Source organism: Schistocerca nitens, chromosome 5 (genome assembly GCF_023898315.1).
Source record: "Schistocerca nitens isolate TAMUIC-IGC-003100 chromosome 5, iqSchNite1.1, whole genome shotgun sequence".
Classification (NCBI taxonomy): Eukaryota; Metazoa; Arthropoda; class Insecta; order Orthoptera; family Acrididae; genus Schistocerca; species Schistocerca nitens.
The window spans coordinates 689,584,919-689,598,757 of NC_064618.1; positions in this window are offsets into that span (position 1 = coordinate 689,584,919).

Genomic DNA, 13,839 nt, shown 5'->3' on the forward strand with positions numbered 1-13,839 from the left:
CCACAAAGTATTATTGTAAGTGTGACAAAATTGTAAATAAGCAAATTGTAACCTTGACATGTCTCCTGTACATCAGATATATGTTCTGAAACTATGTATGTTATGAGATGAATAAATCACATTTACATACAGTTATCTTTAATGAAGTACTTTGTGAGAGAAGCAACATATATATTCAGTAGCGTCTTGATAATATATGAAATTGGTAAACAGATTGGCAACTTGCTTTAAATGTTCTGAAATGCATAACTGTGTACTTCACAAAACTAGGAAATGTAGTACCCTATGTCTATTATATCAATGAGTGCAGTTGTGATCAACCAGTTCATAGAACTACCTGAGTGCAACACTTTTTATGAATAGGTGATGGAATGATTACATAGGCTAAGTTGTGAATAGAGCAGGTGGTAGACTACTGTTTATTTCTAGGATACTTAGGAAAAACAATCAGTCTACAAAGGAAAATGCTTACAAATCACTTGTTTGGCCCATTCTAGAATGTCACTCAAGTGTGTGAGACCAATAGCAAATAGGACTAATAGGGCATACCAAATGTATGAGATCTGTTCAGAAAATTCCGGAACATTGTCCACAAAATTTTTTTATTCTTACCTTTTAATTATCATGCATGGCCTCTTTCAAAATACTCTCCTCAACAACTTGATACACTGCTCCTAGTGATGTTTCCACTTCCAGAGGCAGTCTTGGTACACCTCGTGCTGGATTACATGAAGTATTTTCAGGAAATTTTCTTTTATCTCGTCTATCATTGTAAATCTTCATCCTTTCAAAGGTATTTTAAACTTCGGCCAAGTCTAGAGAATACAGAGTATGAGGCAGCACCGTAATTTAGTTTTTTTTTTAATTGTCATGCACCAACAGGGATAAATGTGTGGGTGCGTTATTGATATGCAAGAGCCATGAATTGTCTTGCCACATTTCAGGCTGCTCTCACATTACCTCCCAGTCATTGCATCATTTCTGAAAGTACCATCAATTAACAGATTGTCGCTGTGGCATAAATTCATGATGCATTTATCCTTCAGAGTCAAAAAAAACTATCAGCATTGCTTTGACATTTGATCTGACTTGACAAGTTTTTTGGTCAGGGAGAGTCTTTATCGACCCAATGTGAAGTCTGAACCTTGATCTCAACATTATAACTGTAGAACCACATCTCATCACTGGTACATTCCTAGAGGCATCATATAATGCTGGTTCTTGAAACTTTGTTAACAGACTTTCCTGGGATAGTCTGGGATAGTTTACGACTGTCTTCAAGAGTCTTCCAGTTCAGCTCCCTGAGTATCTCTGTGACACTCTCCCACACATGAAACAAATCTGGGACCTTTTGTGCTGCCCTTCTCTGCATACATTCAATATCCTCTGTTAGTCCTATTTGGTATGGGTCCCGCATACTTAAGCAATATTCTAGAACCAGTCACATGAGTTATTTGTAAGCAATCTGCTTTTGAGACTGCACCTATATACTGTAGTCTGACACCTGCTTTACATATAACTGAGCCTATGTGATCATTGCATTTCATTCCTCTACAAAGCTTTACAGCTAGGTATTTGTGTAAGTTGATCAATTTGAACCATGACTAACTAATACTGTAGTCATTTTGTGTTGTGGACAATTTTAAACGTCTAAACCTTAAAGCAAGTCACCAATCTTTGCACCATGTTGAAATCTCATCAAGATCTGACTGAAGTTCCTTTCAGGTAGTACTTACTTGTGGTTGATCACCTCATCTGCAAGAAGCCTACAGATACTATCAATATCATTCACGAGGTCATTAATATACAACGTAAACTGCAAGAGACCTGACATGTTTCCCTGTGGCACACCTAAAGTTGCTTCTACATCTTTCAATGACTCTTCATCCAATATAACTTCTTGTGTCTTCCCTATCAAAAAGTCAATCAAGTCACAAATTTTACTTGAGACCCCATATTTTTGTACTTTTGACAGTAAGCATGGGTGTGGTATGGAGTAAAATGCTTTATGGAATTCTTGAAACACTGCATCTACCTCAATGCCTTGATTCAAAGCATTCAGTCTGTCGTGTGAGAAAAGTGCAAATCGGGTTTCACATGATTAATGTTTCTGAAATCTATGCTGGTTGGCCTTGAGGAGGTCATGCTGTTCAAGATACCTCATTATGTTTGAGCTCAGAATATGTTCCAAGATTTCACAAGAAATTGATGCCAAGGATATTGGAGTGTAGCTTCGTGCATCACTTCTACTACTCTTCTTGTAGACGGGTGTGATCTGTGCATTTTTCCAGGAAATTGGCACTGTTTTTTGTTCAATACATACACAATAGATTATAGTTAGAAGAGCCACAAATCCTGTATAGAACCTGACAGGGATTCTACCAGCCCTGGAGTATTTTTCAGTTTTAACAATTTCAGTTGTTTCATAGCACCGCCAACACTAATACTTAGTTCATTCATCTTTTCAGTGGTACAAGGATAAAACTGCGGCAGTACTCATGGGATATCTTTTGTAAAGGAACATGTGAAAAACAGTGTTAAGCATTTCAACCTTTGCTTTGTTACCCTCAATTTCAGTTCCTGTCTTGCTTACTATGGACTGGACACTAAGTTTGGTCCTACTAACAACCTTTACACATGCCCAGAATTTCTTTGGTTTCTCTGAAACGTCATTTGACAATATGCTGCTATGGAAGTCACTGAAGGCATCAGGCATCTCTTGACAGCCAAATGTGTTTCATTCAGCACCTCTCTATCTATCGCACCTTACTTTGTTTTACACCTATTGTGCTGTAATTCTGCTTCTTTAGATGTTTCTTTATAGTGACTGTAAACCACAGAGGTTCCCTCTTATTCTGGAGTGTTTTTCTGGGTACATACCTTACCAGTGCATGGTCAAAAATTATTTTAAACTTTAGCCATAGTTAGTCTACATGTTCCTACAATGTGCTGAAAGTTTCAAGTTCTTTACTGAGATATGACATTACTGATTTTTAACTAGTTTACAGAACATATAAATCTTTCTTCTTGTTTTAATTGTCCTTTGTGCTTTGATAATCATTGTTGCCATAAATGCATCATGGTTGTCAATGTGGACATTTTCAAAGAGATCAGGTCTATTTGTTGCCATTAGATCCAACGTATTGCCCTTATTAGTGGGGTTCCTAACTACCTCTTCTAAGTAGTTTTCAAAGAAGGCATTTAGTAATGTTTTGCAGGCTGTCTTATCATGCCCACCACTAACAAAATTATATTTTTTGCAATTAATTGTTGGATGATTGAAGTCTCCACTGATGACTGTAGTATGAATGGGGAACTTATGTACAACTGAACTGAGGTTTTCTCTCAAATTTTCAATTATCTCAGGAGATGAGTGTGGTGGGTGGTAAAAGGATCCAGTTACCATTTTATACTCACTCCCGATACCGAGTCTTGCCAAAACAACATTGCAGGCAGATTCAGTTTCTGTGTTGGTGGATTTAAGTTTCTTGTCCACTGCAACAAAGGCACCAACTCTATTTCCTATTTGCTTATTGTTTCGATGTACTCTTAAATTTTCCCCATAAATATGACTGCAATCTGTATCAGGCTTCAACCAGCTTTCTGTATCTAGTATTATGTGAGGTTCCTTGCTTTTCATGAATGCTTTAAACTCTGGCATTTTGTTGTGAATGCTTTAAAATTAGGATTTTAAAACTGTCACCTGTGGGAGACATTTCTTTTGATCTTACACAGATACTTTCAGATTTCCTAAAGCTATTGTTACCTGGACTGGATGGAGAGTCACCTAATCTAGAAAACCCTTGTATGCACCTCACACACAGTCAGCAACATGAGTAACAGCCTCTGATGCATAACGCACACCTGGACTGTTTAGGGGGCACCTACAGTTCTCAACCCTGCAAGTCCAGGATATCGCAGCCTTGCTTGTCATAGAACCCTTGAATTCCTTAGTACAGTCCTTCCCCTCCACTCAGAACTAAAATACCATGATCAGCTCTGGGGAGAATGCTGCAAAGTATGAACTTCATTGAAACTCCATGTGCAAGACTGGCCTTCTCAACCTTATCTGCCAGTTACTGGAATGGCCCAAGTAGGACCTCGGAGCTCAGATAACAGATATGGTTTTTTCCAATATCTGCCACAATCTTCGGTGGGTTGCACAATAGCTACTGGAATAGCCTTTTAAACATGTTGAATGAGGGCACCAGTCATACATGCTAGGTGGGGCTAGTGTCCTTTCCTGTATCTTGCTGCCATTTCCCTAAGGGCACAGTCTCGTGACATACATTTGAACTGCTGATGATTGATAGACCCCTACACTTGTATTTGCCTCCTCTTGAAGCTGGACAAAACAGATTTCTCCCAAACAGGTTAAGTGAGTCCCACTGGGTGAGTTTCAGGGAGGGACAGCATCTCAAAGTTGGTGGTTGAGGGATCGGTACAACATCCTGAGTCCTCCTTGGTCCCCATCTACGCTGTGCAGGACACCTAGACATACCACTGACACGTCACTCTCAGTCAAGTAGATGAGTAATGACAGATCCTGTACTTTCTGCAGAGGAGACAGGAACCAGAGGAGAAGATAGTGCTTGAGGTATCTCATGTACACCACTCTTGGGAGCTCTTCCAATACCCCATTTCTCAGCAGCTGCGAAATATTGGACAGTTGTCAGATAAGTTTCAAGCTGCATATGAATTTCAACTAATTCATCCCATGTTTGAGAACAGCATTCACAGTGAGACTGTATTTAAAACCACTGAGAAACGTATTGCAGAGGGTACTTTGCTTTGTACCAGTTATTGGAGTTTCTTCCTGTTCCAATCACATACGAAGTGCAAAAAGAATGAGAGTTTAAATATCTTCTTGCATGTTGTAATAACCCTAATTTTCTCCTCACAATCCCTATGAGAGCAATGCATACATGGTTGTAATATATTCTTAGTCACCATTTAAATCTGGTTCTTGAAATTTTGTAAGTAGACTTTCTCAAGGATAATTTATGTGTATCTACAAGAGTCTGCCAGTTTGGTGTCTTTAGCACCCCTGTGACACTATCACATGGATCAGACAAACCTGTGACTATTCAAGATGACAATCATTGTACATAAGATCTGTTCAAAAAATTCTGGTACATTTGTAATTTCGTGCCAATAGTGTGTTGGGGCAAAATGTTGTTGGCATCCCTGCACAAACCTGTGTTTAGTGTGTAAATGGTGGAAGATTTATTGTTCTATGTCTGTTAGTTATTGTTCAGTGCTATATTGAGTAGAATATTGTGCTGCACAGTTTTCGTGTTTCGAGATGGCAGAGTTAGAGGAGCAACGCACCTGCATTAAATTTTGTGTGCAACTTAAGAAAATATTTATAGAGACACACCAAATGATGCAGAAAGCTTACAGTGATGAGTACTTAAGCTTTACACAGTGTTGAGATTGGTTCACACAGTTTAAAAATTGCCAGACATTAAGTTAACGATGACCCTTGTTTACAACATTCTTTGATGTCTGCCTAGAGACGCGCTCCTGCCGTCGCAACGGAAGGAGCTCTCAGCCGGTGATGGCCAGTGCAACGGTAGCTATTGGGGTTTAGGCCTCACTGACCGCTCTGCTCTACAGAGAGTTCCCTTTCGAAGCGCCAGTAGCGCTCGGTGGATCGGCGGAAGGTTGAGCTTGCTCCCTTTCGTCGAAAAGCCGCGTAGCTCGCGGAGAAGCTCAATTGTCGTAAGAGTCACTGACTCACAGTAACCCGTAACTTCGGTTACAATCTTAGCGAGACTATCTCGTTCTGTGTTAGGGTTGATCAGTGCCAGGGGCCCGTTCACGTCGGACCACCCCGCGTACTGTAGGCCACTTCTCTTCCTCCGCACCTCCTTTAGGTGCCGCGCCACTGAACCAACGGCGCACGCTAGGCCGTAGGGCATTCCCCCTCTTCTGTAGGACCTACTTGTTAGCCTTTTCTTTTCAGAAAAAGCATAATTGTCGTGCCCACCCACATCATATAAAGCTCCTGTAAACACTAAGATGGCAGATTCCGCCGGTGTTTCCCCCGCCCTAACCCGCAGCAAGGCTGCAGCTAAAGAGGCGCGAGAGTCGGCTGTTCCCGTCGACGTCAGCGTCCCACTTGCCGCCGTTGAGGATGTGTTGGCCGACAAGGACCGACAGATCGCTGCGCAAGCGCAGGAACTGCTGAGCCAGCGTCGATTGATGACCGATCTCTGCGGCCCAAGTGAGTCCCCCACGCGGACAAGTACCCTCCACATAACGCTACATTCACCTGCAGCTGGTGACTCATGCACTACTGTCCCACGACTCATGCACTACTGTCCCACTGCGGCAGCTGACTCCAACGGCGGAACCAGCAGCTGCAGATGCGGACACAGAACAACATTACACTGGGCCCTGGCAGGTGGAGGGCCCTCGACGCAAAAGAGAAACACCACGCAAACAAGCGAGCAACCACACTCGCAAGGTAGCCGAAAGGCGATGCTACCTACACCAAAACCCGCACTTCCGGTTAGGAACACCAACACAACAACAAACACGACCTGACCTGTGGTCAGCAACACCACACAAGTACCAACCGCAGCTACGCCCGCACAACAGAAGACTGGTTTTCCCTCAGTCGTAATACAGAACTACGGGGACCTCAGCGTCCTCAACACAACATTCGCGGAAAGGCACTCACCTTGCACGCTACACACGAAGTACTCTGAGGATAGGGCCTCACTGTACGTATCAACTAACAATGAATATAAAGATCTCCTTATCTTCCTCAAAGAAAAGGGGATCGAACATGAAACGTACAGGACCGCTGAAGAACGGACACAGCAGTACGTGGTAAAGGTAGTGGACCCCAGTAGCCCAAACAGCACAGTACAAGCGGCGCTCAACTTCCTTGGATTCGACTGCAAAAGTGCTTCCAGGATGACTGGCTTCCGCTCCCACCACCGTCTACCACACTACCTGGTCGAGATGGCCGACACGGCCGCCTCCCGCGGCCTTCTGCAGATAAAATGCCTTCTGCGGATGGACGTAAGGGTAGAGATATACGAACCGCCACAGGTCCCACAACAATGTAACAACTGCCAGCGGTTCGGTCATTCGGCCCTCCGCTGCGGCCTGGCACCCCGTTGCCACGGATGCGCTGGCAAACACGCATCCAACGCATGTACACTAGTACACGAAAACATATGCCATTGCGCCAACTGGGGCCAAGGCCATGCGGCCAACTGCAGGGGCTGCAACGTATACAGAGAGGCGCAGAGGCGCAAAAATCAACAGTCAAAGCCACCCAACGTCATAACACGTCCAAGGCCCGCACCAAACCCTGTCAGGAACGGAGTGTCGTTCGCCATGGCTACACGCCCTGGAGGAGCGGAGCAGGCCGCGGAACCTCTGCGCCCAGCACACGCACCAAACACAACTGCTGTGACAACAACACAGTCGTCTCAGACAACACACGACACTGCAACCACACCGGTACCAACACCAGCCCCCAAAAACAACACAACCCCGCCCCCTGAAGCCGCTGCCTGCGAACCTACACACGACACACAGGAAAACACACTCACACAAGGAACCCCAGAACCAAAAACCCAGAGAAGGCGTAGGCGAACACGCGGAAACAGGAGCGGGAACACACGTGCACCGCAACAAAGTACCCAGTGGCAACAAAACACTGACACACAGACACACAGTCAGCAAGCTAGCGACACCAGCACACACACTACCCCTCCCTACCATGTCTGACACACAGGCACCTCAAAATGGTCCACATAACAACAACACAAGCGCCAGCCCACACATAACGCCAACACCCGCACCAGCGGCCGCCAACACCACAACCGAGCCACAGGCCGATACACACAACACCAACACAACATTTGAGGGTTTATTGGAAACAATATTCCCCCATCAAACGACCGCTCAAATCTTTAACAAGATCATGGCAGCCGTCGCCACACTCTTCACACGGCTCTCGGTATCCTTATCGCACTATTGAGCGAAACTAAGCTCAAACCACGCAACCAACTAAACTTCACCGGCTACTGCGTCTATCGTACCGACCGACCGGACGGATCCGGTCACGGCGGAACAGCCATCATCATACACAAGGGTTTATTGGAAACAATATTCCCCCATCAAACGACCGCTCAAATCTTTAACAAGATCATGGCAGCCGTCGCCACACTCTTCACACGGCTCTCGACTGCTCAACCTGGGCAGTACTGGGCCGCCATACAAACAGCGCTCACCACAGTGATTACACCCATACATGGATAACACGCCACACCCCGCCCCCATCGCAAACAACCAGACACTGACACAGATCCTGTTCTGGAATGCAGACGGGATCAACAACAAAAGGGCGGAATTTGTCGCGCTCATGGAGTCTAAGGGTATCCTTATCGCACTATTGAGCGAAACTAAGCTCAAACCACGCAACCAACTAAACTTCACCGGCTACTGCGTCTATCGTACCGACCGACCGGACGGATCCGGTCACGGCGGAACAGCCATCATCATACACAAAGACATAGAACACACAAACATAGTGGTCCCTGAACTTGAAAAACTAGAGGCAACCGCCGTCAGGGTCATGTTCAACGAAGCCTACACTACACTGGTGTCAGTATACAACAGCCCTAAAAACATTAAAACACGCGACATCAGCACAATACTCAACATATCACCGCGCGTAATAGCCGCTGGAGATCTTAACGCAAAACACCCGGACTGGAACCCACGAATACGAAACTCCAACGGCAAGAAACCATACGAACACGCACTAGGACAAAACTACATCACACTAGCGCCGACCGAACCGACGCACATTCCCTACCGGAGGGGACACAGGCCAGACGTGTTAGACATGGCCCTCATCAAGGGCATAACAACGACACTCAACGTTGCTGTTGAAAACGATCTGCCCTCAAATCACCAACCCGTTATACTGTACATTGAAGAAACGCTGCAGCATATGGAACAATGCAGGATGTTAGACTACCGGCGCGCGCATTGGACCCAGTTCAAGGAAACGCTTGACAGTTGCATCCCACCCACCCACGCGATTAACGAGACAGCCCAAATTGACGAGGCAGTCGAAACCCTCACCGGCGCCGTCCAGGACGCAATAGCCGACACCATACCAATCCGCACGCCACAACGACACAGTGCTGCCCTGCCCCAGGAAATCCTGGGCCTAATCTCAATGAGGAACCTCCTCAGGAGACATTGGCAGCGTACCAGGCGCCAGCACTTCAAACAGCACATTAACAGGCTCCAGGGTATAATCCGGGAAAAAATACAAACATTCAAGACACAACAGTGGGACCAGAAACTCGAAGGGGTGGACACCACGCGACCTGGCGTGTGGCAGCTAGCCCGACACTTCACCAGGGAGAAACTGTACACCCCCACGTTACAAGGGCCCGACGGACCAGCATATTCTGCGGAAGAAAAAGCGGAACTGATGGCCCTCACACTCGCAGCGTCATTCACACCGAACCTGGATCCCACAGACCCAGCGTTCACACTTGCTACGAACCAGGAGGTCACACGCATCTTGGCCCATCCAACGCGCAACAACATCCGACAAGCTAGTACAGCAGAAGTCAAATGGGCCATCATGCATACCACCGCCAGGAAGGCCCCTGGTCACGATGGAATTCAAAACCGTGTCCTCCAGGAGTCCACGGACAAAGCTGTAGACTATCTAACACACATCACGAATGCCATACTCAAGCACTAACACTTCCCCGCCTTTTGGAAGACGGCCAAGGTCCTGATGTTCAGGAAGCCGGGGAGAGACCGCTCCCTCCCACAAAATTACCGACCCATCAGTCTGCTGAGCGCGCTCAGCAAGATCGTTGAGAAGGTAATATTAAAACGACTCACCAGGCACTGCATCACAAACGACACCCTGAGACCGGAGCAACTCGGTGTCAGGAATCACCACTCAACAACACAACAACTTCTCCGCGTCATTGAATACATAACACACGGATACAACACAAACAAGGCAACTGGGGCGGTGTTCCTGGATATCGAAAAGGCTTTCAATCGTCTGTGGCACAACGGCCTAAACGCAAACTTAGTGACGCAGGGTTCCACGATGGGCTCGTACGTCTCATACACTCATATCTCACGGACAGGAGTTTCAACACCGACGGGCAGGGCAAACAATCGACACGACATGGTATACTGGCAGGAGTACCCCACGGAAGTATCCTAGGGCCCTTACTGTTTAACCTCTACATTAACGACCTCCCAGCTACACATAACACGACAGTAGCAATCTACGCGGATGACACTGCCATCCTTGCGCAAGATTGGAAGCCGTCTAACATTAACTCACGACTATAGACTGCACTCAGAACGGCGGAGCCTTGGCTGGTGAAATGGCGTGTTAGAGTAAACGTCGACAAGTGCGAGGCCGTTCTGTTCACTAGTACACCGAAGCAACTGCGCAAACATCAGCACTGCAACCCAATAACACTACACACACGCCCAATACGTTTCCGCGAGAAGGTCAAATACCTCGGTGCCTGGCTGGACAGGAAACTACTCTGGGGGGACTACATTCAACACGTGACCAACAAAGCTAATGCGAGGCTCAAACAACTCTACCCTATGCTTAACAGGCGTAGCACACTGAACAGGAGGGTGTCTAGGTCCATGTACATGACACTTATTAGACCCCTGATGACGTACGCAGCCCCTGTCTGGGGATACGCTGCGCCAACTCGCCTGCGCCGTCTGCAGCTCATACAGAACAAAGTACTCAAAATCATAAGCAACGCTCCGCGCTACACACGCATCGCGGACCTTCACCGGGAACACCGGCTAGATACTATCTTGCAGGTATTCCAAAAAATCTCCACACAACTGTACAATAACACGAGACACTCGCGCAACCCTTTTATCCTTTCTCTGGGTAACTACGACGACAACCATAGATGGAAGCATAATAGACCAAAGACATTACTGATTAGGAACTAAACATCTATGGTCCATAGAACGCTAAGACGACAGTACTGGCGAGCCCCTGCAACACAGTTATTACTGGAAACACAGATGTGCGACTAGCCGAAAAACAGGCAACCCCAGGGAAACCGTACTGTACACAGCACGCAAACCAGCCACACACACCCCCTACACCGTCTGTGAGCCGATCTATGACCGATCGCCCACTAATCTACAACGACCTTTAACTGTTGCAGGGACACAGCAACTGCAGCAAGCGCCGCAACATGCTCCAACAACAACAAAGGTAACGATGCACGATACCTCAAACCAACACAACCACACCTTGCATGCACTGTCGCAGATAGCAAGCCGCTACTGCCTTTACTACCCGTCCTACTGTCGCATAGGTTTTTTTCCCTTGTCTCTTGCCTTGGCACTTTTTTTCCTCTGCCCTTACAACCGCTACCCTTCAATCGTTTTCGACCATTTCTATCTCCTGATGGACCATGTTAATGAGTAATCTTACCCAGACGCATGGACAACATCACAGCCCGCATCCTGTGACGCCTGATTCAAAAACTAACATGTTTACGGAGGTGACAGTAGAACTTTTGGTTTGGTCACCACGTTGGTGTGGGCGTGGAGGGGCCCCATCCAATACAAAAAGATGTCTGCCTGCGACACTCATACCAGGAACATTAACAGCATTGTGTGTGCCAATTGAAGACTGACAGTACAAGAGTTTGCAGATGAATGTAACATTTCAGTTGAATCATGTCACGAAATCCTGACACAGCATCTTGGATTTTGTTGTGTTGGTGCCAAGTTCATCCCATGGCTCATGACCATAAAGTCCTTCACTTCATAGTTCTGAAGGGCTTTTGGATGCCACAAACTATGTACAATCCCCTTCATACTGTTTGCATAGGAAATCATGAGGATAAGATTAGAATAATTACTGCACACACAGGGGTATTCAAACAACCATTATGCTATGCTCAATACATGGATGGGATGGGAAGAAACCCTAATAACTGGCATAATGGGATGTTCCTCTGCCATGCACCTCAAGGTGGTTTGCAGATTGTAGATGTATATGCAGATGTATATATGTGGCACTTCTGTGCATTCACCACACCATGCATAGTAACATGGGACTTGTGGCGTTGATAGGTCGTATAGACCACGATTAAAACCATCTTTGGACTCTTATTGCTCTGCCAAGCCTCCATGTTAGTTTTTAGTTCTGTTCTGTATCTCAAGCTGTGTACACATTTATGACTAACTACGAAATATATTTCTATGTGGAATTTAATGGGGATAGTTATTGCATTCGACCGATAATTGTATCCTGTTCCCATACTGGTGACCCCGAAGATTCTACGTCTTCTGCAACTTTTGCGCCGGGTATTGTAAATCAACAGGTTATGTGCACAATGCCATGGGTGCCTCACTCAAGGCTTTGTTTGAAGATTTGAAGGCCCAACTACAACAATTAGGCCACTCCAATTCTTCGGCAACGGCTGGCTCTCCACTAATCAACAGTGATTCGCGATCTCCAACCAAGTTAACCTCGAACTTTGTTGTTCTACAATGCTCAAGTGCTACACCATTTACTCAAACAATGGACTGAGGTTTTGTGTTGCTGGACTGTTCTCACCAACATGTGAAATGTGAAGTGGATAATTTTCAGAACTGTGTAACTACCGATAAATCGTGTAATATTGAAAGTGATCTACATTTGCACATGTACTTTGAGTGTGCAATGCTGCCATTTGTGCAAAACACACACACTATCAACCGCTATCAACCTATTCCGGTTATGCCTCACTCACAAACTAACTATGGACTTTTTCATACACCAAATTCCCCTTGCCAACCACCAGACCTGTTGCTCAGTTTTTCAACCACATGGGCTCGAGCACATCTTATGGCACTTTGCCTTCTTGGAACGTTTTACTGCAACAATGCGATCTTCAGCAAGTTTAGCCGGTAATTTATAGTCTGACCACACAGGGTGTGTTTCCAATGTGCACGGAAAGCAGAAAGCTCACACTGTTGTCACACGAAGTACCAAACCCCCCCCCCCAACCAACACGTGCACGGGAGGCCCCGATTTCGAGTGTTCAGCCGTTCGCCTCTCCCACAGTTGTGCCTGTGTTTGTCATGCTGGCCTTCCACGTCACTTCCGAGGTGGACAATTTCGAATCTGTACCTCTAACCTCTGGTCCAGTTTAAGGAACCGCCACACACGTTGCGCAACTGCTCGTTCCCGCGGTACTGAGAGTGCTAGCTGCGGCGCATTTTTGCGACACGTCAAGGACAATGCAACCTGCCATTGCTTCAGACGTTCTTGCCAATAACACACCTATGACTACGGTGTCGGGCTGCAGTACAGCCCCTCCTACCATGGACCAGCAGGCCTTCCAAGATACACTGAAGCAGCCTTCGTCGTCCTCCCCCCCCCCCCGTCCCCGTCCCCCCAGGCCATCTGCCAAACCTGCTCCCTTTATACAAGGACAACCCCATATAACGGTTTGTGCTTGTGGAACATCTTTTCGAGTTACATCATGTGTCTGATGACAACTCTAAATTCCTATGTCTCATCACGCACCTCCATGATCACTCGGACTTAATTTGTGATCTACTCCTCTTGCCACCGCTTCCACTGAAGTATGAGTTCACAAAGAAAACAATATTGGACCGACTCACCTGCTCCCCACAAGAATTAATCATCAAGATCTTGTATGTGGAGCACCTGGGGGGCCGAACTCCATCACAACTCTGGTGCCACCTTCGATTACTTGTGAGTGAACATATGATGCTGAACATTTCTCTGTGGGCAGTATGGTTCACCAAGTTACCCAC